Genomic DNA, 26,264 nt, shown 5'->3' on the forward strand with positions numbered 1-26,264 from the left:
TCCAGGTTTAAAAAGAAAAACTAGCACTGAACATACTAAAGAGAAATAGAAACTAAGTAAGATTAAGTCTAGGTCTTTTGAATCTTCAGCTTGTAGTAAATAAAAATAAAAGAACCCACATTTGAGTCCAACACTAGGACTCTGTATTCAGGACTCTGACATTTAAAATAGTACAATTGAGGCTTAATTAAGTCCATACACCAAACCAATTATAATTTGCATTATGAAGTGAAACCTTAAAATATTAAAGCCTGCCCCCAGAGAAACTGCAGGTGTGGCTGGTATGTCACATGTAACTAAGTAAGTAGCAGAAAGGAGAAAGGCTATGTCTATGCTCAGTGTTTCCTATAAACATCCGAACGAACAACAGCTTAACATCCCCCTGGGAAAAAAAAAACAGCAAGTATGAGATGACCACAAGCCCAGGACCAATAAGGTCTGGGTGAGCTTCCAGGACAGGGAGCAAGCCTGAGACTAAAAGAACTCTACCTGGGGCTTCCAGCCCTAGGCAAGAGTAAACATGAGACAGACAGCCCCCACAAGGGGTCACTTGTACAAGAAGCAAGCCTGAGATGACCACCAGACCAGAGCCATGAAGGCCTGGGAGGGCAGACCATGCCTGAGACTACCCTTGCCTGGTGCCATAATGCATGAGCAAGGTATAGCACTCCTGAGAGGACTCCAGACATTCAGAGACTCCAGGCATCACTAAGAGGAACAAGTGGTAGCAAAACTGAAGAAAGGGAAAAGAAGGATGTGGGCACAATGAAGGGAGGCAGAACTAGAAACTTGAGGGTAGAGAGGAACAGTTGGTTGTGAGTAGCCAGTGATGCTATCTGGGACTGTGGTGAGGACCTGGCCTGTGATACCACCACAGCCTAGATCTGGGTTCATGGCTCTGCATTATCAGGGGTCTGCTACCACCAGGTGGATGGATGTCCTGGTCTGGGCTGCTGCAGCGAACATGTTAATGTCTGAGGACTCTGGAAAACTGGACCAACCCCTCACTTGAGCTTTGTGGGAGAGCTGCCCCTGAATGCATGAGAGTAGGAGACCTGACCCCACTCCTAGTCAGCTGTAACACTCAGGAGAACAAGGGCAGCACAGCTAGATCTGGACCTGAATGTGGGGTTTGCAGGTGAGCTGACCCAAGAACATGAGTATGAGAAAGCCAGCCCTGCTTCTTATCTCCTCTACCCTCCATTTTGCCCTCAATACTCTTTGGGGGCAGGAGAAAGAACTGGCCCCAATGGGGTCATTAATGTAGGAGAGCTGTCACTTCACCTCACCTAATGCAGCAGTGAGAAAAGTAGTCTCTGTACCTCACCTAAGCAGTACAGTACAACTGACCCTGATGGTGGAGGCAAGGGTGAGCCAGTCCCAAAGGTATGAGCATGGGAGAGCTGGCTCCTCAACTTGTCTATCATGCACCAGCCTGGGTGAGGGAGAGATGCTCTCCCCAGCTCTCTCCCCGTGCCACCTATGGCAAGTTAGAGAATTGACTCTGGGGGCTTGAGAGCAGGAGAGCCAGCTCTGCCTCCTGTCTGCCAGGCAGTAATAGTGGAAGAACTGGCCATGTTCCTTACCAGCTGCAAAACTTGGGAGAGCAGGCCCTGTACCTCAACTGAGCATCAGGGCAGAGCTGGCCCTGGTTGCAGAGAAATGGTAGGGTTTGCTGGTGATTGGGAGCTGGCTTGCTTACCAGTTCAGATATCTCTCAGACCCAAATCCAGGGCTTTGAATTGGCCTACCTTAATATTTACCCCATCAAAAAAAAAAAAAACTGTTGGAGTCCTTAAAGGGACTGGTCCTACAGATCCAAAATTAGAGGATCTCCATGACACAGAATATCAACAGGATATCCAATAGGATTCCTAGTAGTGAGGTTCCAGTATTGATAGAGTAGCAGAAACCAGAGGCCTTGTGACAGACCAAGTCATTGCAAGCAAAGAGTGTGGAAAAGGAGTGTGCAGTGGGGTACACAGTAACAGTACAGCTTTCACAACAAGATTTTTATGTTTTCTATGATGTGGGGAGATGGCAAGGATGGAGGGCAGGTATAAGGGGAAGGGAAGATGAGTTAGATTGGAGTACATAATGTGAAATTCACAAAGAACCAATATAGAATATATATGTTAGACCTTTGATTTAGATTGTTATAGGCAGAATTTTCTAGTGGTCCACAGAGTCCCATCCCTGTCCATTGATGTTTCCATCTATACTCCTTGCTCTTTGGATACGGGCATGAACAACATGTCATATAACTGCAATGATTAGCATACTTCATATGATAAAGCCTATGGGATTTTGCAAATGTAATTACAGTTATAATCAACTGACTGGCTTTGGCGCTGAGTTAATGAAAAGGGAGATTTTCCTAGCTGAGCACAGCAAATCAAGTAAATTGCTTAAAGAAGCTGGAGATCCAAAGGGAGACTCATTTGTTTGTCTCAAAGAAGCAAAGCCATGATGAGCTCTACATATTCAAGGAAACATGTTTTTCCAACACTCGTGTGAGGTTGGAAAAGGACTCAGAGCATCACATGAGACAGAGAGTAAGCCTGATATCTTGTTAGAACTCCACAAGCCATGCCAAGACAATCACAAGAATCATAAGACAGCAAGCAGATATTGTGTTCTCTGATAAATTTATGATGATGTATTTTTTTAGAAATAGACAATGAACACACTGTCTAAAAATGGGACTGAAAATCAGATGTTGCTGTAACTAAAACCCAAGGATATAGCATTCTCTTTGCAATGAGAAGATGGTCGGTAGAGATGAGAGCAAAGCACAGCACGAAAAGCATTAGCTGCCTTGAACAGTTGTTATTAGAAAAAAATGGCCTCTTTAATGGGCTTGGAAGAGATTTGGAAGGAAAGTGCAAGCTGTTGTATAGTGGGGAGAAGGGTAGTATAGTGAAATTATCTCTTGCAACTATATACAAGATGAACTCATAAAAATTGGGCATGGTCCTTCATGGGCGTGGTCCTCCACAATAGAATCGTCCAAGCTGCTGCTGCTTTTTCTTGTTGTTCATAGGAAAACACAAAATATGAACTAAATTGAGAGAACTGTTACAAATACACAATAGAATCTTATGATTCTGAGAAGTGGTCCATAGCAGGCTTCCCATAGTTTGAGAGGTAAGAATGCTTTGTATTTTTCCAGGAGTTCTGCAGCAAGTCCTTGTAATTATTTACCAATCCCCAGAGAGAGCTCTGATGGCAAAGAAAGAACTCAAAGATCATTACCATGCCTGCCAGCACAAACCAGAGTCCAAGCACCTCCACCCACTCATCTGTGGCTACAGTTTCTTAATTGTGTAAAGTCATGAGGCATAACATATCCACACAAATAAGATGATGTCGAGTGGGCATGTCACTGATAGACAGGCAGCAAGGAAGAGATGCAGATCCATCATGGCTTTCCCTCTTAACTTCAAGAAAGATTCTGGCATAGACAGTCTGTGCATAGTCCAAGGGACTAGGGGGTCTTTCCTACCCAGCACCTGCTGGTTCACTTGGCAAACTTTTGAAGGAGAGTCTTCTTTCAGGGTAAGGAAGATAACAACCTAGATTCTCCCAGGTAGTTCACCTCTCACATAGGTGATGTTTTTTTTCATAGCACCAGGAAATCACTCCATATCTCAAACACTGTATTCCCAGTTCGTTCTATGGCCATTCTAACAACTATAGCTCTAGCTGCATATGTATCAAAAGATGGCCTAGTCAGCCATCACTGGAAAGAGAGGCCCATTGGACACGCAAACTTTATATGCCCCAGTACAGGGGAATGCCAGGGCCAAAAAATGGGAATGGGTGGGTAGGGAAGTGGGGGGGAGGGTATGGGGGACTTTTGGGATAGCATTCTAAATGTAATTGAAGAAGATACGTAATAATAAAAAATATTTTAAAAAAAAGAAAGAAAAGAAAAGGAGGAGGCAAAACTGGGTCTCCTCATGGAAACCCAGGGAACTGTCATACAGAACAGTGATTTTTTTTTAAGAGAGAAAAATGATACTATGAAATAGAGGATATATACTACTTACAAGGCTAAATTAATTGCTAATTTAATAGAAATAGAAAGAGCTGTGTCCGGCCCAAGAGATGAAATTGGAAACTTTTAGGGTAAGCATTAGGATTCTGCAATGCCTTGAGTGTGATGCTAGGGCTTCTGTGTACCCACCAAGCTTCTCAGTCATGCTTACCATAGAAAGAGCATCTGCTGAGCAAAGTAAAGGAAGAAGAAACCAGAGCTTGAACCGCATTGGCTGTAAAGACAAGACAGTCTAGGGGGTTATGTCTGCTTCCTGGACTTTAGGTAGAAATTCACCTGACCTGGAAGAGTGGAAAAGTCGTCAGATACCATCTTCTGAATGCACTGAATAAAGATGTCAGATAGAATAATTTCACTGGTGATGAAAATAAACTTTGCTGACTCAGTGGCTATATTTGAAGGATTGCATTCTGTTGACCTTAGAGAACCCATGAAGAAAAATATCTATCAGGAGGTACTTTTGTTTCCAAAGTATTTTTCCCTGAGAGAGTTTCAGAGTCTTATACTATAGATATAATTAAATTGATAAGGAAGAAAGAGACGGTAACATCTTGATGAGTAGGAAGTCTCAGAGGCTAAGGCAATTCACCCCTGACTCCAGTGATATATTTTCTCATGGTATCAGAAACTCACTCCATATCTCAGACACTACTCAGAGTTCATTCTGTGGTCATTCTAACAACTATAAGCAAGAAAAGGATGAGGGCAACACTGGGTCTCCACAAGGCAGATTTGAACAAGTTGTTAATCCTTGCAATCATTCCTAATCGTCTCACTTAAAAACTAAAAAAAAAAAAAAAAAAAAAAAAACCATGCAATAGCCCTTGGTTCTCAACTGTAGCCAGGGGACATTCAAGTCGTTACCAATGAGAAAAACCTTTAGTTAACGACCTATAGGCTATATCCTATAACCTATATCCTACTCGTGTGACATAGAGGCTGTACTATCATGCTTGTATGCCTCAAACTGTACATAAAATGCCTCATCTAAAATAGAGTTTGTTTAAAAATAGCATCCTTTATTTTCTGTTCAATGAGGTATACTCTAAAATTCTGTAGCATGTTATTCTCTTCTGTATGTTAACTTGATGGTGGGTTTCTTGAGAATGTGCCAAATTGGTAATGGGCCAAGTCTGATGAAAGGTTATTGGATGTTAAGGTCAAATTTTGGATATGGAGCATACAGAAGTTTCCAATGGATCTTTTTAATCTAAGTCTCCATTAGAGTTCAGGTCCATGAGAACCAGGACAACAACAGTCTGGGCTGTAAATTTCTAAAGATAAAATATGTGCTTACTCTAGGTCAGGGTTGTTTAGGATTCTAGATTGCTAGTTTCTGTAGCAAAGAATTAAAAAGTCTAAATAAGTGTAGTCAGGACATGCTTTATATTATTTATGTCAGGCTAAGCAGTACGTTTCATAGACGAGAACCCATCATGAGTGATCTTCTCACACCTGGAAATGTCAAAATTTCAAGGGTTGAATCTTGAGATACCTTTATTGATTCTCTGTTGAAACTATTTCATTGATAAATAAGAAGTCTAACCTCAAAATCAGAGAATATTTTGTTATTCAAGACAACATTATATTTAATATAATTTAATATATTTGCCCCAAGAAAAGGCTTTTTAGAAAGAATTGGTTTACATAAAATGGACTGTACCTCATTAATTCATAAAAATCATGCCATGCATAGTTCAGAGCCAGAGAAAATGAAGGACTTCCTTGCTTGACATGCATCTCTGCTCCTAAGGTGCAGGCAGCCAGTAGCTGAATAGGAACTGGATATTGAACAGGATTTTCCTTCCTGTCATTACTCAGAAGTACACCACACAAGTCTTCCAGAGTATCCTTCTAAATAAACAAGTTGTAAAAAATGCTGACTTATAGTCTCTTCCTAACTTTCCTATTAAACTTGAAGAGTTCCATAATTTGTACAGTAAAGACAAAATGGATATTGGGAAGCAATTAGTCTATGCTGCAAACAAAGTTCTGAAAACAGAGGAGAGAGGTGAAAATATTTTGTGCTATTTTCACATTAGTTTTGTAAATAGAAGGCGTGTCTTTTGAACCATCAACTGTGTGGTAATTGATATAAACCATTTTGGAAATCAATCTGGTGGTTCCTCAGAAAATTGGAAATAGTTCTACCTGAAGATCTAACTATACCACTACTGGAAAGATAGATAGATAGATAGATAGATAGATAGATAGATAGATAGATAGATAGATAGATATAGATATAGATATAGATATAGATATAGATATAGATATAGATATAGATATAGATATAGATATAGATATAGATATAGATATAACTAGATATCCAAAAGATGCTCCAACATATAATAAGGACACATGATCCACTATGTTTATAGCAGTCTTATTTATGTAAGCCAGAAGCTGGAAACAACCCAGATGTTCCTCAACAGAATAATGGATACAGAAAATTTGGTACATTTATACAATGGAAAACTACTGAGCTATTAAAAACTTCATGAAATTCATAGGCAAATGGAAAGAACTAGAAAATTTCATCTTGAATGAGATAACCCAGACACAAAAGAATACACATGGTTTGTAATCACTGATAATTGTATATTATCCCCAAAGCTCAGAATATCTACGATATAACACACAAACCATATGGGGCTAAAGAAGAAGGGAGACCAATGTGTGGAATCTTCAATCTTACATAGAGGAGGGAACAAAATAATCATGGGAAGTAAAGGGAGGGATAAGCCTGGGAGGGAGAGGAGAGGGGGAGAGGGAAAAAAGAGGGGCAGGATCAGTTATTGGAAGGGACAGGGAAGAAGTACAGAAGATTAGGAAATCGAATAAAAATAGATGTAGCAGAGGGAGATGAGGAACTAGAGGTAGCCAATAGAAAGTCCCAGCTGCCATGGAAGCAAGAGGCTCCCAAGGGAGATGACTTTAACTGAAATATGCAACAAAAGGGAGATAGAAGCTGTAGAGAACTCTTTCAGTAGATAGACACAGCCTCCAGATTAGGGATGGGACCACCCACCCATTTCAAAATTGGTAACCCAGAAATGTTCCTGTCTTTGAAAAAAATAATAAAACAGAGACTGAAGGAAAGGCCATCCATAGACAGCCCCACATAGGGATCCATCCCATCTGCAGACACCAAACCCCAACACTACTGCTGATTCCAAAAAATGCTTACTGGCAAGAGCCTGGTATGGCTGTTGCCTGAGAAGTTATAACAGCACCTGATCACTAGTAAATATCAAATCAGTCGATCATTGAATTGGATTACGTTAGAATGTTTGGTTTTGAAAACTGCTGTTTGAGTTTCATAAGGAATCATTTCCAACAATCCCTGAGATTGTCCCAAACATACATCTACCCTTTAGTAGTGTGTATCTATGGAAAGCAGCATTTTCAATTCAGGAGTTACAAGGTCCAAGTAACCACCAGCTTTGATATTCTGTCCTAGGTTTATTATCAGTATTCAGCCAAAATTTAATTCCTTATGTAAAAATAGACAAATCCATCAATTTCACTAGTATTCAAAATTTTATCTTTAACAAACAATAAAATTATGTGTATACCAAATAATTGTCTTAAATTGTTTTTAAAGAAATAAGTATTTGATTTGTGTGCCTATTTTATATAACTATTAACCCAAACTTACTGGTAGGAAAGAAGCCTTGATCTATATCACATAAGGACTTTAGCTCATGTTGCATCTAAGAAGAAAATGGCATCACCAATATCTTCTCATTAGAGCAATGTAAAGCTAGCCTGTGTCCATTAATTCAATTCTCTACCCTAAAGCATAGAGACTTAGCACAAGGCATTACTTTACACATTCAATAAAAACTAGACATAATGAGGAAGGGAAGAAAGAATGAGAAACATGAATGAAAAAGACACAAAGAAGAAGAAATGGGGAGAATTAGTTGAAAGGAATATCTCTTAGATTCTCACTTGTTTCCCTTGTTATCTTCTTTATCCTGGTCATGGCTTTCCCAGGGTATTAGGACTTTGCTAGCAGAGACTGAAGTTTGGCTCTGAGTTGATCAGACAAAGACTTGTGCTAATATACTGCAATGTGCTTCCATGAAGGATGCAGTGCTTCTTGCCTTCGATGGCAACACAGATGGCAGTGGATGAAAGGATGCTGTGACCATCATATCATGGTGAGGGAACTGCTCTATATGAGTATAATTTTATCTCACAAGTCAAGGTCAGTGATCAAAAGTCTACAAAGGAAAAATGGGCTAGGTGGTGGTGGCACAAGGCTTTAATCCCAACACTTAGGAGGCAGACAGAGGTAGGCAGGCCTCTGTGAGTTCAAGGCCAGCCTCGTCTACAGAGTGAGAACCAGGACATCAAGGGCTACACAAAGAAACACTCTTGAAAATAAAAACAAAAACAAAATAAGAAATGGGTTATATTTGGGGCTAGATTAGGGATGCAAGAGGTCTTGATGAGTTCTTCCTTCCTATATATCTGAAAAATGAAACTCGGAAAGTGGTAACTGGCTACTCCAACTACTACCACTTTCTAAATGAAATAATTTCTCACTTATAGATAAATCCTTGAAGTTTAGACAAATAGAGGCTGACTAGAGGCAAGTCACAACTCAGTAAGTCTATTCATCATTCTTACATCACCCGGATGTACATATAGATCATACAGTGCATTGTAGTTCCGAGTTCTGTATGATATGTGTTGGCAGAGAAGAGAAGAAAGATTATTTTGATTTTGAGGAAATAGAAGATATGGTATACAAAAGGTTATAGTTTTTAAAGAGGAAGCACTTATTATCTTAGAAGAAACCCTAAATATTTAGATCCATTTATCTTAATCATGGAGATAACAAAGACACTTGATTGGAGCAGATATGTGTTATAACTCTGTAGATTCTAGATCAGTTTCCTTGGTTTGTCCAAACTGATTACATTCACAAATCCAGTGTCGTCTCATGAAACAATCACAATAGAGATATAAGGAAGCAGAAACAAGTTTTGACAAAAGTGACCAACAAAATTAAATGAACTTAAACTTCTCAATTGCCTAAAATAATAGCTAAAGCAACCATCAGTTGCTGTGACTTCTAGTCATTGCTATAGGCACGTCACATTAAACACTTTTAAATGCTATTACTCTCACATTTTAAATTAATAAACTGTACAATGGGTAAATAAACTGCCTGGTGCTATAAAACGTGAGAGCTGATGTCAAAATACAAAGCCTGTCTCCCAGACCACTAAACTCTTCTGCATGTTAATACTATCATATTTTGGTTCATATTCTTTATTCCCATTGATTTTTTTTTCTGTAGAGTATTCTTGTCTCCCCTGGAAAAGTGTAAGTTCTTTAAAGAAAAAGACCTATGTTGCTTTCCCTCTGGAATTTATCTAGTGGCTAGAATATCTCAAGATTGATGAATTACTGCAGTTAAGCCATAAGAATACAGTATAAAATACTTAGCACTTCATGATTCCAGAAAAAAATTAAAATTATTCTCTCCAATTTCATTTTTTAACTTACAAGTAAACTGCCTATCTCAGGTATTAAGAACTAAGAACATCCATGCTTTTTTCCTTTCCTCTGGCGGCAGCCATCAGGTGAGCCAAGATGGGTGCATACAAGTACATCCAGGAGCTATGGAGGAAGAAGCAGTCCGACGTGATGCGCTTTCTTCTGAGGGTCCGCTGTTGGCAATACCGCCAGCTCTCTGCGCTGCACAGGGCTCCCCGCCCCACCCGGCCTGATAAAGCTCGAAGACTGGGATACAAGGCTAAGCAAGGCTATGTCATTTACAGGATTCGTGTCCGCCGTGGTGGTCGTAAACGCCCAGTTCCTAAGGGTGCAACTTACGGCAAGCCTGTCCACCATGGTGTTAACCAGCTGAAATTTGCCCGAAGCCTTCAGTCTGTTGCTGAGGAGAGAGCTGGGCGCCATTGTGGGGCTTTGAGAGTCCTGAATTCCTACTGGGTTGGTGAAGATTCCACATATAAATTTTTTGAGGTTATCCTCATTGATCCGTTCCATAAAGCTATCAGAAGAAATCCTGACACCCAGTGGATCACCAAACCAGTCCACAAACACAGAGAAATGCGTGGGCTGACATCTGCTGGCCGAAAGAGCCGTGGCCTTGGAAAGGGCCACAAGTTCCACCACACTATTGGTGGTTCCCGCCGTGCAGCCTGGAGAAGGCGCAATACTCTCCAGCTCCACCGTTACCACTAATACACGTGATATTTGTAAAATTCATATCCAATAAACAATTTAGGACAGTCAAAAAAAAAAAAAAAAAGAACTAAGAACATCCATTATCGTTCTCTCTCCTTGGATGAGTTGTCAAGGTCATACCCATCAATAATTGGGCCATTACGATATCATTCTGATCCAAGTTGACGTCAATGAGTGGTCCTTGAGGATCAGGCTCCTTTCAGTGTTTTTCTGCTGGCAGTAGTTCACCTTTCATTTAGTTTTCCTCCTCTCCTCTCTGGGATTCTGCATGGCTGAGACCTAAGATTAGTTGCTTGCAGAAGAACGGGTAGGCGTTTATAGGAGGCTCTGGTATAATCATTACCCATTCTCCTCCGAGCACAGCCTGGACCAAATGCCTGGATTCGTGACTGCTGCAAAAAAACATTGCTCAAATACATAAGCCTATTCTTTAAGATAGAGCTTTCTAGATGGGGAAGAAAAAGTAGAAAAGGTTGTCTTTGCAGTTATTTCTGCAAAGTGACCTGAGAACAGAAAGGGCTCACAATAGGTATTTTCTGAAGGAACGTGTGAATTGAAATGTTTTCTGAGTTCTCTATAAAGAAGATGTCATTCCCAGAGGACTGGCTTTCTGCCAAAGGCAATTTCCTTGTACATAATTCTCTGCCACCTTTTTCTTACAAAAGCCAGCACCTCTAGCATATTTTTTTTCTCATAGGCTTGTGATTCATTCATGAGTCCTTTACTAACTGCCTCTGTGTGGGTTAAAATTCATGTGAAACAGGGATGAAGAGCTGACAGAATGCCCTAAAGCACATGACTGGTAGCTTCTAACCCTTGATTTGATGTCTCTTGAGACCTTGAAAAGTTTGCAACTTTTTCTTTCAAATGTCCCAGGTCTCCTGTGAAAATTGACCTTTGTTCTCATGGCAGAAATGATCAACTATATTTTGGCTTGATAGTCTGGCCATAAACAACTGGAGTAAATATAAATACACATCTACATACCAGATATACATTTAGGGATCACAAAATGATGATTTATTAGGGAAAACTTAAGAGTGTAGAAAAAATGTATTTGCTTATTTCATTACTGTAGGAGTAACAACGATATGAACTAACCAGTACCACCCAGAGCTGTGTTTCTAGTTGAATATGTAGCAGAGGAAGACCTAGTTGGCCATCAGTGGAAGGAGAGGCCCTTGGTATTGCAAAGATCATATGCCCCAGTACAGGGGATTGCCAGGGCCAGGAAGCAGGAGTGGGTGGGTTGGGGAACAGGGCAAAGGGAGGATACAGGGGGCTTTGAGGATAGCATTTGAAATGTAAATGAAGAAAATATCTAATAAAAAAACGCAAAAGAAAGCAATGCTTTCAGTTAGCATGCTGCATTAGTTAGGAGTAGTTACAGTAGTGTTCAATGGTTTAGTCTAACAAAAGCTTATTCCCTGTCTCATATATAGTTCTGCACTGAGTTCTTATCTGAGGACCAATATCCGTGGATATTTTTTCTACTTTGTAGCTACAGCAAATAGAAAATGTCAAATTTTCAGTTATGTTCTGAATTGATCTAGACTGAAATTTCATACATGAGCTTTATAGCATTAGCCTGGAAATGACCATTGCAATTGGCCAAGAATTATTCTGAAGAGAGTCACATGGATCCACTTAAATCAACTTGAAGGAGAAAAATTCAAGATTAATATTTGGTAATCCTTGCTCTCTGTTCCCACAAAACAAGTGCTACATCTGTCCTGATGTATATTGATGTCATTGGAAAACCAGTTAACATTAAAAAGAATAAAATAATAATAAAGAATAAAATTAGTCAGATTATTATTCTAATCTGTTTCCTTCCAGCATCTTCTCTAGTCTTGCATTCACTGAAGATCATTAGTGAAGAGTAACTAATACATTAATCATTCAAATGGTCCCTATACAGCATATCTTTATTGCTCAGGACAGAAGTCATTGCTCCTCTGCCCTTGTTGAACCATGGCAATGGATCTCCAGTTGCTGAGATAACCCAAGTTTACCCTTGTTCCCAGCAACTTACAGATGCTAAGAAAGTTCTCCTCTTCCCTCTGCTCTGGAACACATTAGAACATTTGAGCCTAGAAATACCCTCCAGCTGCTTTCTGACTTGAAAGAATCAGCAACATTCAGGCCCTCCGTCCCTTTCTGGATGTATTCTAGGTCCCTGTGCCCCTGCCCCCACATGCATGTCACATTCTCTCTTCTAGAACAGTACTAAGTGCATGATTGTGCAAAGAGAAACTCAGGAAAGATCACTCAGCCTCTAGGCAAGCTTAGTCGGTATCCCTACAGATGGATACAGTCAGAATTTTTTTTTTGAGAGGACAATTATTTTGGACTTAATATACTACAGTACTTTTTATCATTGAGAAAGTTAAAAGGTTGAGGTATGGGCACACTGAATGACCACCCTAAGATGAAACACCTACATAGCAGCAAAACTCATTAAGATTTTTAGTAGCTTAAACTCTTAGGAATTATCAAGGGGACAGGGGACAGAGGAAGCACATATAAAAGAAAGAAAAAGCATTTAAGCATAATTTCTTTTCATCTTTGCTTAGCCTTTTCTTTTGTCTTTTGAGGAAACTTAAATCAAAGATACTATGCCAATTAGAACTCAGCACACAAACTAGGACAAGAGGATGTCTGAGGGCAGGTAGGAAAGAAGAGACTGTGTGGAACAACCCTCCTATCTGTTCTAACAAGTCCAGTGCAATAATCGCACCAACAGCTACAGAAAATATAATTTAGAATTAATTCAGGCAGTCCCTCGGTGTTTACAGATAAGTGTGTTCAGAGAGAGCACTTTCATCTCCAAGAGCCTAAAGTATAGGCATGATGTTACAAACCATTTACCTTCTTTGAAGGATTCTTAAAAGATGTTAGGACAAAACATGTTGTTCCAGTTTGTGTTGAATCTCATAATACCTACACCAAGTAGACGTGGCCATTTTCATTGAAATTCTAAGGCAAGTAAAAACTATATAGTGAATAGTGGAATTCATTAATAAACTCAACATACATTTATTGGGTACTTAATTCTAAGCAGCCTTTGTGGTAGCTATTCAACAAACACAAAAGAACTGCCACCTTCCTGTAGTGCCCAAAATGCTAAGAAAGTCTGTTTTTCCTGCACACAGGTGACATTTTTGTCCTGGGGTCTGGCCTCAATGGCAAATTTTGTCTTTCACAATCATTCTTCCACTCTTCTGATATAGAGGTAAAAATAACAGCCTGGAAATAGAACCATCTGCTAGGAGGCCTAGCTCTAGCTTGCTGGCATTCCTTTGATTACTAAGAGACTTCTGGATCCACTCTCTCCTGTTAGATAATAGACACCCCACAATCACAAAGCAGAGCAAAATAGTTACCTGTTATCTCAGGAGTGAAGCACTAACAATGGGGACAGCTTACCTGAGAACACCTGCAAACACAGTTCTGTGCACATGGAGCTCATGGAGTCTACAGTGTTGGCTCAGATAACACTATAGGAAAGGCTACATGTTCTCTGTAGATAGTAGTTGCTATTAACATTTCCCATTTACTCTTTGACTAGCTTGTATGAACATTACAACCTAGTCTGATGCCTTAGTCTGATGCCTCCTTTTATCTAGCCCCATAGAAAACTCTACTTCCTTAGATTGGACCATGTTTTGGCTATTGAGAAGGGTTATGAATTGTTTTATTGACCATTCTCTTAATAAACTCTAAAGAACCCTTGCCTATAGCTCTACACATTCTTTACTTGGGCTCTGTCTCTCAGCTACAATGATGTTGACGTATTCATCTTTCACTTAGGTAGCCAAGCTGACTAAAGCTAACTATGAGCAGCAAGGATGTTTGTAACATCACTCCTATTGAAAATATATGGTTTAATATCACAGTAAATTTTCAGAACAATATAGGCCACTTTTGTTGTCCTGCTTCAATAGATGCAGAAGCAGTGGATCTATGTTACAAATATTTAATAATCAATTAGAATGAACACATTTTCAGGTTTTATGAGAGTTAAAACACTCTTTCTACTATTGAAGTTCTCACTGAGGCATTAATTAAGATATAGGCAAAGAGAACAGAAAGTGGAGAGCTAAACATCAGGATTAAAATTTGTAAATATGAGATGGCAGGGAAAGAAAGGAAATATAATGCAAATATGTGAGCAACACTCAATGTGAGCTAAGCAACTCCCTGGGCAGAGGACTGACTGGATGAAACTTCTAAAGTAGTTTGTTTTCTTTCTTGTTTTGTGGCCATTTAGTAATTCCTTATGACAGAGGCAGCCAGTTACTCTGAAGAAGCCCACAGACATACTCGCCCAAAAGAGCTGTCCAAGCTCCAGCTGTGTAAATCACAACATAGAAACATGAAGAAGGTGATGTGACCCCTCTGAATAAGTACAGCTTCTCAACTATGTCATGAAAGCTCTAGATGAAGAGTTCAGAAGTTTCCTGGTAAAAAATGACCTGTGACCTGAAAGAGGATACAAAGAGTAGAGTTAATCCTAAAGGTAGGTAAGTCAAAACCTTGGGGCAAGTGATAAGCTGGTTGGAGGAATAGTCAGCAAACAGGATAACCAAGGGATAAGCATGTATATACAGAATAGCTCATCCGTCAGATAAATAATAGGCTATTTTCTCAATAAACCATGGAAATTTATATAAAGAAGACAGCATTATAGATTATAAATAAATTAGAGTCAAAGGATTGATTTCTTTCAGAAAAAAAAACAGATTCATAAATCCCTAGCTAAAATAACTAAAAAGAAGTTAGTTATGTGTAATCCATAAAATTAGACATGAAATGGGGAGATTAATGATGGATTTCAGAGAATATTAGGGCACACTTGAGAGTTATATTCTAAAAACTAGAAAGTCTAGTCAACATAAATAATTTCCTGTACACCCATGACCTACCAAAATCAAATATGAGGCTTTAAGTCACTCAAGCAGTCTATAACAATGAATAAGATTGAAACAGGAATAGCTTTCAAAGGAAGAGGAAATACTTTTCTCAACTCGGTGATAAACTACTTGCCATGCAGTCTTGAGAGCTGGAGCTCAGATCACCAACTCTCATGTCAACACAGATCTGATGTGGCAGCTGCTTGTCCCCAGCACTGAGGAGTAGAGGCAGATTCATCGAACAAGGTGACTAACTGATATTGGAGAGCTCTGAGTTCAGAAAAAGACTCTGCCTTGATAAATAATAGAGAGTGGTCAAGGAAGACACCCAAGGACATATTTGGCCTTCCACATATACATGCACCTAACCCATGCAAATGTCCACAGAGACATGGATACCAAACACACAAACACAAGAAAAAAACATCTTTGCCTTTACATTTCTGTAATGGTTAGAAAACATGGATGCTATAAAATGATATGTGGCTATGGAAAAGACAACATATATTCTCTCTTGCTTTACAGTTAGGAAATGGAGCATGAAATGGGTATTAGAGAAGGAGGCTTACAAGGTGTGACCTATCCGAGTCACAATAAAGTAAATTCCAGAGCTGGAAATCATATCAGTGTTATCTGTTCCACAATTCATGACTTTGCTCTCAGCAAAGAGCATCCCTTCTACATTTACCCAGTTAAACTTTACATTTTTTTAGTGTTCTAAACAAGAAATAAATTACAAATACAAAGAATCTTTGACAAAGTTCCACCACGTGTACTAGGTACACACACACTTTTTACTATGCCACTCTCCCTCTTGAGTGCAGAGGAAGTAAAGAGCATTATTTAACAAAATCAAACAAGCATCGGTCCAGTGACAGTCTTCTCTTTCTGCTGGCCCCCTGTGAGGTTTCAAAGCAGAGAGCATGCAGTTCTCTTCACAGGTCGGTGTTCTGGGTCATCAGTTTCTCAGCTGTGGCAACTGGAATTGCTGGAGTGGGAGACAAGCTGGAAATTAATACACCTGGTGTTGGCATCCTACAATGACCCTAGTTTGCTGACCAGATGATTGTGGGCATACTTTGTAACTCACCCAATGTCAGGCAAGTAAGCTATGTGATCAGAGCTATGGTGAAAGGACACTTGGAACGGCACCAAATAGCTTTGTAAGTGTCCCCTTTCTGGAAATAGCATAATTGAGAATTTCTTATCATCCCTATATGTTTATTTTCACATAATTGAATAAATACATAAAGTAATTGACTTAAACATCCAGCAACCAGGATTAGATCTATAGAAACAAGCTCCTGTGCAGAGAAGAAGAGGCCCTGGATATAATAGTGTCACACACATGTACATGCACATACACAAACACAAACACTCACACCTTCTCTATCTCTGGAAACATGGCCTTACAATTCATTTGTATGTTTTCCTTGAGGCCTGCAACATTATAAACCATGCCTGGGTTTTTCTGAGCGACAAAGAGTAACATTGTGAGATAAATACTGCCGGAATGGGACAAGGAAAGAAAGTAGGGCAAACAGAGCTGCTCCTCTGTCAAGGTATAGATCAGCAACAGGTGACTGTCATCTACCAGGATCTGAGGTCTCCACTCCCAACCCTGTGTGTAGAGCCCTATTCCATAGCCTCTGCAGTAAGAATGCACAAGCTAGGATGACTCACTATACCTACTGACCAGCCCTACTTCCTTTCAAACCCAGAAAGCTCTCAAAGCCCCAGAATGGATGTGGACATAGGAGCACTTAAGCCCTGGCAGGAAACCACCAATCCAATGCTTAATTGCCACAGAGAGAATGGAACTCTTGGGAAATGGTGAAGTCCTGTTGAAATGCCTCCCCCTGCCAAAAGAAACTAAAATGTTGAAAAGGGGGATAGATAGTTGTTTCTTTTCAAAGAAGATAAGAAAAAGTGGAGAAGAGATAAGTTCAGTATATAGCAAAATGCCTCTGTGCTATCTCTCACAGCCCAATTTCCTTAAGCATTGTAGACCGCCAAGACTGCTTGTTTAATAAAATCTGGCTTTGTACTTCAGGATCAAGATGACCTCATCTTTCGTTCAGAAAAAAAAAAAAAAAAAAAACAGGACACTTTGTTCCAATGCCATCTTCTGGTGTATTGAAACACATTTTCACTTTCCCCTCCTTCCTTTGTTTCTTTTTGTTCTTTTCTTTTTCTCTCCATTCAGAGCCAAAAGTTATAATTGTTAAAATTGTTTACTAATGTTCCTAAAACTTTCTTCTTTGGGCTAGGGAGAGAGGGTGAAAGTGCTTGCTGTATAAACATGGAATCCAGAGTTTGGATCTCCAAACCATGTAAAGCAGCACAGGTGTGCCAGCCTGTAATCTCAGCGTTCACCTGGAAATCATAGACGGGGATCCCGGGGGCAAGCTAGCTAGCTCACCCAGCAACTATTGTTTTCATTATAGACCCTGCCTCAACAAATACAATGGGAAACTACAGCAGATGCTGTACATCATCTTTGAGTCTATACACATGCAATGTATATGTGCCAATAAGCTTCCAAACACACGCATGAACACACTGCACAATAAATAATAATAGAAATGAATAAAATTGAAAACAAAACCATGTCCATACATTTCCACAGGTGAACTTTCTTAGTTCTCAAAGGTCAGTGTCATTTTCCAAAGGAAGATGATTCTCAGGATCATGGCAAAAGGGTTTGGCATTAGAGATACCTTTGAGGAATAGAAATTCAAGTATGGCAAAACACAAGAAAGCAAATGATTGATTGTGCTTTGAAAATAGACGTATTTTCCCAATAAATTTATCAGCTGACCAATAAAAGACCCACCATAGACAATTAATATCTTAGTGTGAATTTTTATGACTGAACAAAAGTCAATTTGCAAGCTTCCCCAATCTCAGTGTGTGTGTGTGTGTGTGTGTGTGTGTGTGTGTGTGTGTGTGTGTGTGTTGGGGAAGGGGTATGATGGAGAGGTTCAGTTTTTCTTCCTTTTGGACTAATGAACTTGAATATGAAATGTCAAATTTATATGAGTTAATTATACTTTGATACATAAATTAGCTAAACTTACTCAAAATCTCAGGACTTATCTTCTAAGAAGAACCACTTCCTGATATCAGAAGGGTAGAGAGGAGGTAAAAAGTTTTTGCAGAATGAGGAAAGATCTCCAAAAGGCCACATCGTGTGTGTGTGTGTGTGTGTGTGTGTGTGTGTGTTTTAAATATTTACCAATTTCTTATCAAAGAAACAAGAAAAGACAAATCTCATATTCTGTTCTCTGGTTGTTTAGCTCTTGGATAAACATGAAACACTTTCACAAATTACCCAACATTTAGGCAGATGAACAATTTAGTCAATCCATTCCATCAGTACAGGAAATTGTAATATGTACTATCATCATATCTAATTTACATATGACAGCATCGAGACAATAATATTCAAATCAACTCATTCAAATTTTCAGATATTTGAGGAACCCTCACCATCCTACCCTATAGCTGCAGTGACTTCTTACCAACAAGACAAGCGTAAGAGTTGTCCTTTCTCCATATCCTGTTCTGCATGGTATGTTATTGATTCATTTTTTTATAATAACCATTCTAACTGGATAAGGTGAAACCACATTACAATTTTGACTTGAATTTTTCCAGTAGCTAAAGAAGTTGATTATTCCTTCATAAACTGCTAAGCAATAAAAGTTCCCCCAGTGATGAATATAAATTCATGTCCTAGGCCCATTTTTAACTTGATTATCTGAAGGTTTTATTATTGAGTGGCAAGTAAGCAACAAGAAGTCAAATGATCAATTGTATTTTAAGGATGGTAGGTATAATTCCTCAATCAGTTTGTTGGTTGGTCAGGAAAAGACATTCAAAACTATTGACATCTTTTATTGAATTTTTAAATGTCTATGCAGCCCCCCCTTGTTCTTTGTTGAATGCATAATTTAAAAAAAAAACCATATTCTCCATTTTAGAGATTTCCCCTTCACTCTGCTTATTTTTTTTCCTTTGGTGTACAAAATCTACTTCCCATTGCAGAATGCGCCTGTCTCCATCTTAAGTTTAAAAGCCATCTAACAGTAAAGACAAAATAGGTTCATTACTGTTTATAATTAAACCTCTGTTTCACAAGGATTGGGTTATGCCCCATCTGTAACCTTAACTACAACTGGTTCTATACTGCCTATTAATTTGGTATGAGTTTGATATATAAATAACAAGAAATTAATATTGGTGAGATGACTAAAAGCTTACTCTTTATATTATAAAAATTAGTATTCATCAGCAAATAAAAAAATTTTGAGGTATTATGCACATTATTTAAAAGTACCCCCAGGAGAAATCCAGCTCTCAAAATAGATAAAAAGGAAAAGGAAAATGGGTGAAATTCAGGGTGTATTTGTGCACATGTTGTGTATCTGTCCACACATATTCCTTATTTCATTCATAGTGTATTTGTGTGTAAAACTCTTGAGATATTTGAGAATTATATGATAAGTATGAATTACTCACTGAAAAAAATGTCAGAGCTAGAGGATTGGTTCATTGGGTAAGAATGTTTGCTGCATAAGCATGAAGTGAGTTTCTATCACCATCACCCACATAGATGCCAGGTATGACTTCCAGTGGATAATAAACTAGTAAGTATGTGATGTTCTCCTCTGGTTCATGGAATCTACATACACACATGCAACCATTTTTCCAACACGCACACCATAAAATTAAAATTATAATTATAAAATATTTATAGCCATGCCAATGCATTTGGTCCTTTATGAAACACACAGTGGATCATTTCTGATTTTCAGACCTGATTTTGACTTTACTTGTAAATAGCCCTGAAAATTCAAGAAAGTTTCTTTATGTATTTATATGTGTTCAAAACTACTGAATATACAAAAGTAGATGCATATCCAGGTCTCTGTATTAATAGAATACCAAATTTTTATTCATTGAAATACTTGTTAAAGGCTTAATAAAGCATTTGCATATTATTAAAAGAGAACTGAAGAAGTTGAATAAGATATTAGGAGTTTTACCAAATCAGAAATGGAATTCGAATACACCTTGGAAGAGATGTTTGTATAATCAGTCTCTTTACCCTGGTATCTGTAGAAGCACATATATATTAAACCCCAGAATAGAACATTATGTCCTTGGCATTAGCCAAGGACAGAGCCAATTTCTCTACCACACCTTCACATTTTCAGACGCTGAAGCCAATGTGTACTCCTTGAAGGACAACCAACATGAAAGAGAATGTTCTAAGTATTGTTGATATTTAATCCAATTATGCCCCCCCTCCTCTAAGCCATTTGAGTCCACTGCTACATTTTCAGGCCTTCTGATTAACTTCATTACTTTCTTGAATTTTCAGGGCTATTTACAAGTAAAGTCAATATCAGGTCTGAAAATCAGAAATGATCCACTGTGTATTTCATAAAGGACCAAATTTAATTGCAATTAAATGACTTGCATTTTAAAAACCAAAATGTGAAGCTGTTACAACAGAAATCCCATAGTGGGTAATTTGGGGGCCTTAAAGTCCTAAATTTTCAGGATAGATCATCAGGCTCAGGACCCAAGGAGGAGCTGAACTTGGAGTTTAGGTCTGTGGGTATTGTAGAGGTAGAATCCCTTCTTCTTGTGGGTCTCCAGCGTTTTCTCCTCAAACCTTTTATTTGTGTAATTGAGCCTCACTCACACTTTGGAACACAATCTATTTTACACAGTGGCTACTGGCTTCAGAGTTAATCACATCTTTAAACAAAATAAATAAAAAATAAACCCTCAGCATCAGATAGCCAAATGTTTGACCAAACAACTGGAAACCATATCCTAGTTAAGTTGATGCGCCCAACCCCAAGTTAATCATTATCCTTTTAGAAAGGTTCACCTGCTTCAAACAAACCCTTCTGGAGACTGTTAAGCAAGCTTTGAGGGAGGGGAGTTATTTTGACTTGGGTTAACAAAGTCAATGAATTAAAGTTAAACATTGTCTTAGATATTATTATTTTTATCTAGTTCTACTTATTTTTCTAGCTCTTCTGTCCTTATGAAATTAATTTTTTACCCCAGTATACTTACTGAGAGTGTACCAAGAGATTTATTTCCAATAGACCTCAGCCACTCTTTGGCAGTAATGTCTGAGTGTATGAGTCAGGAGAACTCAGAGGAAGTCTTTCTTTCAAAGGTGACAGCCTGAATTTCACTCACATCAGAGAAATAAAAATATTTGATTCAGACACAGTGCAGCACACTTGAATTTAACATTTTAATTTGACTGTTCCTCTTACAATGAATCATGAACCAAATCCAGTGTGTGGAAACATATGGTAATGTCTCTCACACAAAGCCTCTGTCTCTCACTGACTGTGAAAGTAATAACAATAGAAACAACTTCTTGGGGTTTTTAATAGTTTACATAATTGTTCCACAGGTATGATTTGATTAGAATTTCACAAAATATCCACGAGATGCCAAGAATATTATTGTCCTTTTGCAGTCAGGGAAATTGAGACTCAAGTTGGTTAACTGGCCACCCTAGTGCCACATCAGAGACTGGTAGTCTATCAATTCTAGTGCTCAACTGATTATATAGAGGTGTCATGGTTCTATTATGTCACCATTTTAAGGAGTAATTTAAGATACTTTAAACCACAAAGACCATATGTGCGTATTTTCAGATATGAATGATATATGAAAGATTACATGTTCAGACTATAGATTGCATGCAGGCCGCTTAGATGAAAGGAAAACAAGATGAATCTGTAACCTCAGGCAGAAAAAAATGCTCAGATTGGGCTCATTTCAGTGAAGGTCACTGAATAGCCTGTCCATATTTCATGGAGATACAAAAGAAAACCGTTTTAGTGTTCATAGCTTCCTAGGTTGGTTAATAAGTTGCGTTATTAAAGAGACATCCATATCTTTCTCGTAGCTATGTCATAATTCCTTCTAAGTTAACCTCTTCTAGCATGTTTACAGCTAAATTAAGTATCAGAAATGCTCTTAGAATTGGAAGCTTTAAGCTCTCAGAACATTACCCTAAGGTTGGCACCTGACCTACCTACTTTTGTGGTGTATTCTGCTATGGAGAAAAATAGAAAAATAAGAACAGAGAGGAATGGAAGTTTTTGTGATTATTTATAGCCCCTGATGATATGAAGGAGATGAATGTCTCAGAAAGAGGAGAGGTGGTCCTCTAGACTTGATGCTGGAACATCTACATGTTTAAAAGCTCATTTTAAAAGTATGTCTGACTCTTATAAGTAAAGGGGGGAAATGAAATTGCAGCAGGGGAAAATTAGTTTTTTGTCACATTGAAACCTTCCTAACCTGGCTAATTAAATTATACCTTCCAACAGAGCAGGCAAACACAATCTCAGGTTCTAATCTCTGCATAATCAAGCATTCTATTATCAATGCCCTCTTCCATATTCTTGGCTTAATTGCTCATTGTACTACATGTGGCATTGATTAGCAGTAAGAGAGTGTGTTCTCTTTAGTTGCCTTGTGAGCAAAGTGGATACAAAAAGGCACTGAATCAAAAAGCAAGCTCTATCCAGCTGTGATGTGATGTGTGGGGGGTCTAGGTTAGAGGAAGGCCAGCCAGCTTGTTGAGTTTGAAATAACAGCATAAAGTCCCATATTTGCCTGTGAAACAAGCATTCTTGATCAAACATGGCCCCAAATCTTTTTTTCCTTTTTTTTTATTATACTTTTTATTAGGTATTTTCCTCATTTACATTTCCAATACTATCTGAAAAGTCCCCCATACCCTCCCCCCCACACTCCCCTACCCATCCACTCCCACTTTTTGGCCCTGGTGTTCCCCTGTACTGGGGCATATAAAGTTTGCATGTCCAATGGGCCTCTCTTTGCAGTGATGGCCAACTAGGCCATCTTTTGATACATATGCAGCTAGAGTCAAGAGCTCCGGGGTACTGGTTAGGTCATAATGTTGTTCCACCTATAGGGTTGCAGTTCCCTTTAGCTCCTTGGGTACTTTCTCTAGCTCCTCCATTGGGGGCCCTGTGCTCCATCCAATAGCTGACTGTGAGCATCCACTTCTGTGTTTGCTAGGCCCCAGCATAGGCTCACAAGAGCCAGCTATATCAGGGTCCTTTCAGCAAAATCTTGCTAGTGCATGCAATGGTGTCAGCATTTGGAGGCTGATTATGGGATGGATCCCTGGATATGGCAGTCTCTAGATGGTCCATCCTTTTGTCTCAGCTCCAAACTTTGTCTCTGTAACTCCTTCCATGGGTGTTTTGTTTAGGAATAAAGAAGGGGCAAAGTGTCCACACTTTGGTCTTCGTTCTTCTTGAGTTTCATGTGTTTTGCAAATTGTATCTTATATCTTGGGTATCCTAAGTTTCTGGGCTAATATCCACTTATCAGTGAGTACATAACATTTCAGATCTTTTGTGATTGGGTTACCTCACTCAGGATAATGCCCTCCAGGTTCAACCATTTGCCTAGGAATTTCATAAATTCATTCTTTTTAATAGCTGAGTAGTACTCCATTGTGTAAATGTACCACATTTTTTTTATCCATTCCTCTGTTGAGGGGCATCTGGGTTCTTTCCAGCTTCTGGCTATTATAAATAAGGCTGTTATGAACATAGTGGAGCATGTGTCTTTCTTACTAGTTGGAACATCTTCTGGATATATGCCCAGGAGAGGTATTGCTGGATTCTCCAGTAGTACTATGTCCAATTTTCTGAGGAGCCGCCAGACTGATTTCCAGAGTGGTTGTACAAGCTTGCAATCCCACCAACAATGGAGGAGTGTTCCTCTTTCTCCACATCCTCGCCAGCATCTGCTGTCACCTGAAGTTTTGATCTTAGCCATTCTGACTGGTGTGAGGTGGAATCTCAGGATGTTTTGATTTGCATTTCCCTGATGATTAAGGATGCTGAACATTTTTTCAGCTGCTTCTCAGCCATTCGGTATTCCTCAGGTGAGAATTCTTTGTTTAGCTCTGAGCCCCATTTTTAATGGGGTTATTTGATTTTCTGGAGTCCACCTTCTTGAGTTCTTTATATATATTGGATATTAGTCCCCTATCTGATTTAGGATAGGTAAAGATCCTTTCCCAATCTGTTGGTGGCCTTTTTGTCTTATTGACGGTGTCTTTTGCATGGCCCCAAATCTAAAAGGAGCTTTTCACATCAAAGATTTACACAGAACTTTACAGTTTATAGCATATTTTTATGAAGGTGTCAGCTTGACTCGTTTGAACCATAAATCTGCCAGATAAATGTTTTACCCAAATTCTGCACATTAAAAATGAAGTTCGGCAACATTGACTGACTCTTGTTGGATTTCAGAGTTTTAAAATGAAGAGAAGATCTGAAGACAGACAATGCAATTTCAAGCTTTGTGCACTCTTTATCATTTGCCCCTTTTTTCTGACAACAATGGGCAATTCAGTGTCATCTACCAAATGCTTACTGAACCAATATCACTTTCTGTAATCTAAGCTACACACTGAGGAAGAAAAAGAAACATACTAGTAGTAAGGAAGCCATAGCAAGAGACCTATGTTTGACTCTGATGTGTCCTGTCACAGATTCATGGTGCTGAAGGAAAAGGAAAAGGTGGTGAGGAGAGAAAGGAAGGAGGGGGTATTTCACTGGTTCATAAGGAAAGAGAACGTGAATGAGAAAGCCTTCAGGGAGTAGCATGGTGGAGACAAGCCTTGTGCTGAGTAAGATCTTGAGGTGAACATGTGAGTTATTAAAATTCGATAGATTGTAAAGCATGAGGGATGCAATATCAAAATGTAAGCTTGCATCAAGAAAACAATTTCACTATTTTTGAGTGCAAGAACTGTTGAACATTTCTCTAGAAGTATCCATGGCATAAATTGGTTTCAAACTGACTTTTATTCAATTAGAATAAACGTTTAAATATTTCTTATGTGATTGTACCATATATAATTACTGAATCTAATTAAAATGTCTTACATACTCACAGGTGACAGATTACTTACTGGAGCACAAACAACTTTTCAGCAGCTACATCACCAATGAAGTGACACTCTTCCCCAACAACCATTAGTTGCCATTAATGTACTGGAATGGATACCTCCTGGACACCACAAAACTGTTGCCCCCAGGAAATTCAGAAGCTGTGGATATTTGCATGAGATCTGCACCAGAGTACAGAGGATTATCCTATCCTCTGGCTTTTATATTCTTTCTACCCCTTCTTTGTGGTATTCCCTGAGCTGTGTGGGAGGAGTGGTATAAGTGTCATGTTTTGGGCTGAATGCTCCATCATCAATTATCTTTGGCACTTTTTCTAATATAAGACTGCCTTAACTGCATTTATAAGAAGCTATTCTGAGAAGGGTGGGGAGAAACATGAATCTATAGGTATAACAAACACATACATTAGAACTCAGCTTAATAATATGTCCATTTAACAAAACACTACTAGTAGGTACCTTTCCAGAGCTATTGACCTTTACAGCTATGGATTGGACCCCATATACTTAGGTATTGGAATGCTTGGTCCCCAGTTGATGGAACTGTTCAGAAAGGATTAAAAGGTGTGGTCTTATTGGAGGAGATGTATCACAGTGGGCAAGCTTTAAGGTTTCAAAAGCCCATGTCCCCTCCCTGCCACTTGCTTGAGGATCAGATGTAAGCTCCCAAGTGCTATTCCAGTAATGTACTTGCCTGACTACCGCTCTGCTCCCTGATATAATGGTCATAGACTCACCTTCTTGTAAGCCCTGATAAATGCTATCTTCTGTAACTTACCTGGGCCATGGTGTCTTGTGACAGCAATAAAAAAAAAGTAACTAGAAACTAGCCATAGGCTCTGACTTAAAGTACTGGCTTCCTTGTAGAAGGACAAGCCTCAAATCCAATCATAAATCAGTTGATTACCCCATGGTAATCAAGCCATTATTGCTCTAGTGGGCACTTTGTACCTGGGCAGGTCAATATTATTGCTCAGAAGAAATACAACTTGGAAGGATTACTGATGTCTTTCTACCCCCAGGAGCATAACATGTTCTGGCCCTATAGACA

General features: G+C 39.0%; 1 long non-coding RNA gene, 1 other non-coding gene and 1 pseudogene across 2 annotated transcripts; all 3 read left to right on the plus strand.

Annotated features, from left to right (window-relative positions):
* Positions 1–250: 250 nt before the first annotated feature.
* Gm25610 lies at positions 251–379 on the plus strand. The gene has a single exon (XR_003950363.1). It is a non-coding gene; the product is annotated as a small nucleolar RNA SNORA17 (small nucleolar RNA).
* Gm4294 (predicted gene 4294) lies at positions 9,632–10,336 on the plus strand (annotated as a pseudogene).
* Positions 18,562–26,029, plus strand: Gm46334. Its single transcript, XR_001780547.1, has 2 exons — positions 18,562–18,778; positions 25,201–26,029. It is a non-coding gene; the product is annotated as a predicted gene, 46334 (long non-coding RNA).
* Positions 26,030–26,264: the final 235 nt, after the last annotated feature.

Source organism: Mus musculus, chromosome 12 (assembly GCF_000001635.26).
Source record: "Mus musculus strain C57BL/6J chromosome 12, GRCm38.p6 C57BL/6J".
Taxonomy (NCBI): domain Eukaryota; kingdom Metazoa; phylum Chordata; class Mammalia; order Rodentia; family Muridae; genus Mus; species Mus musculus.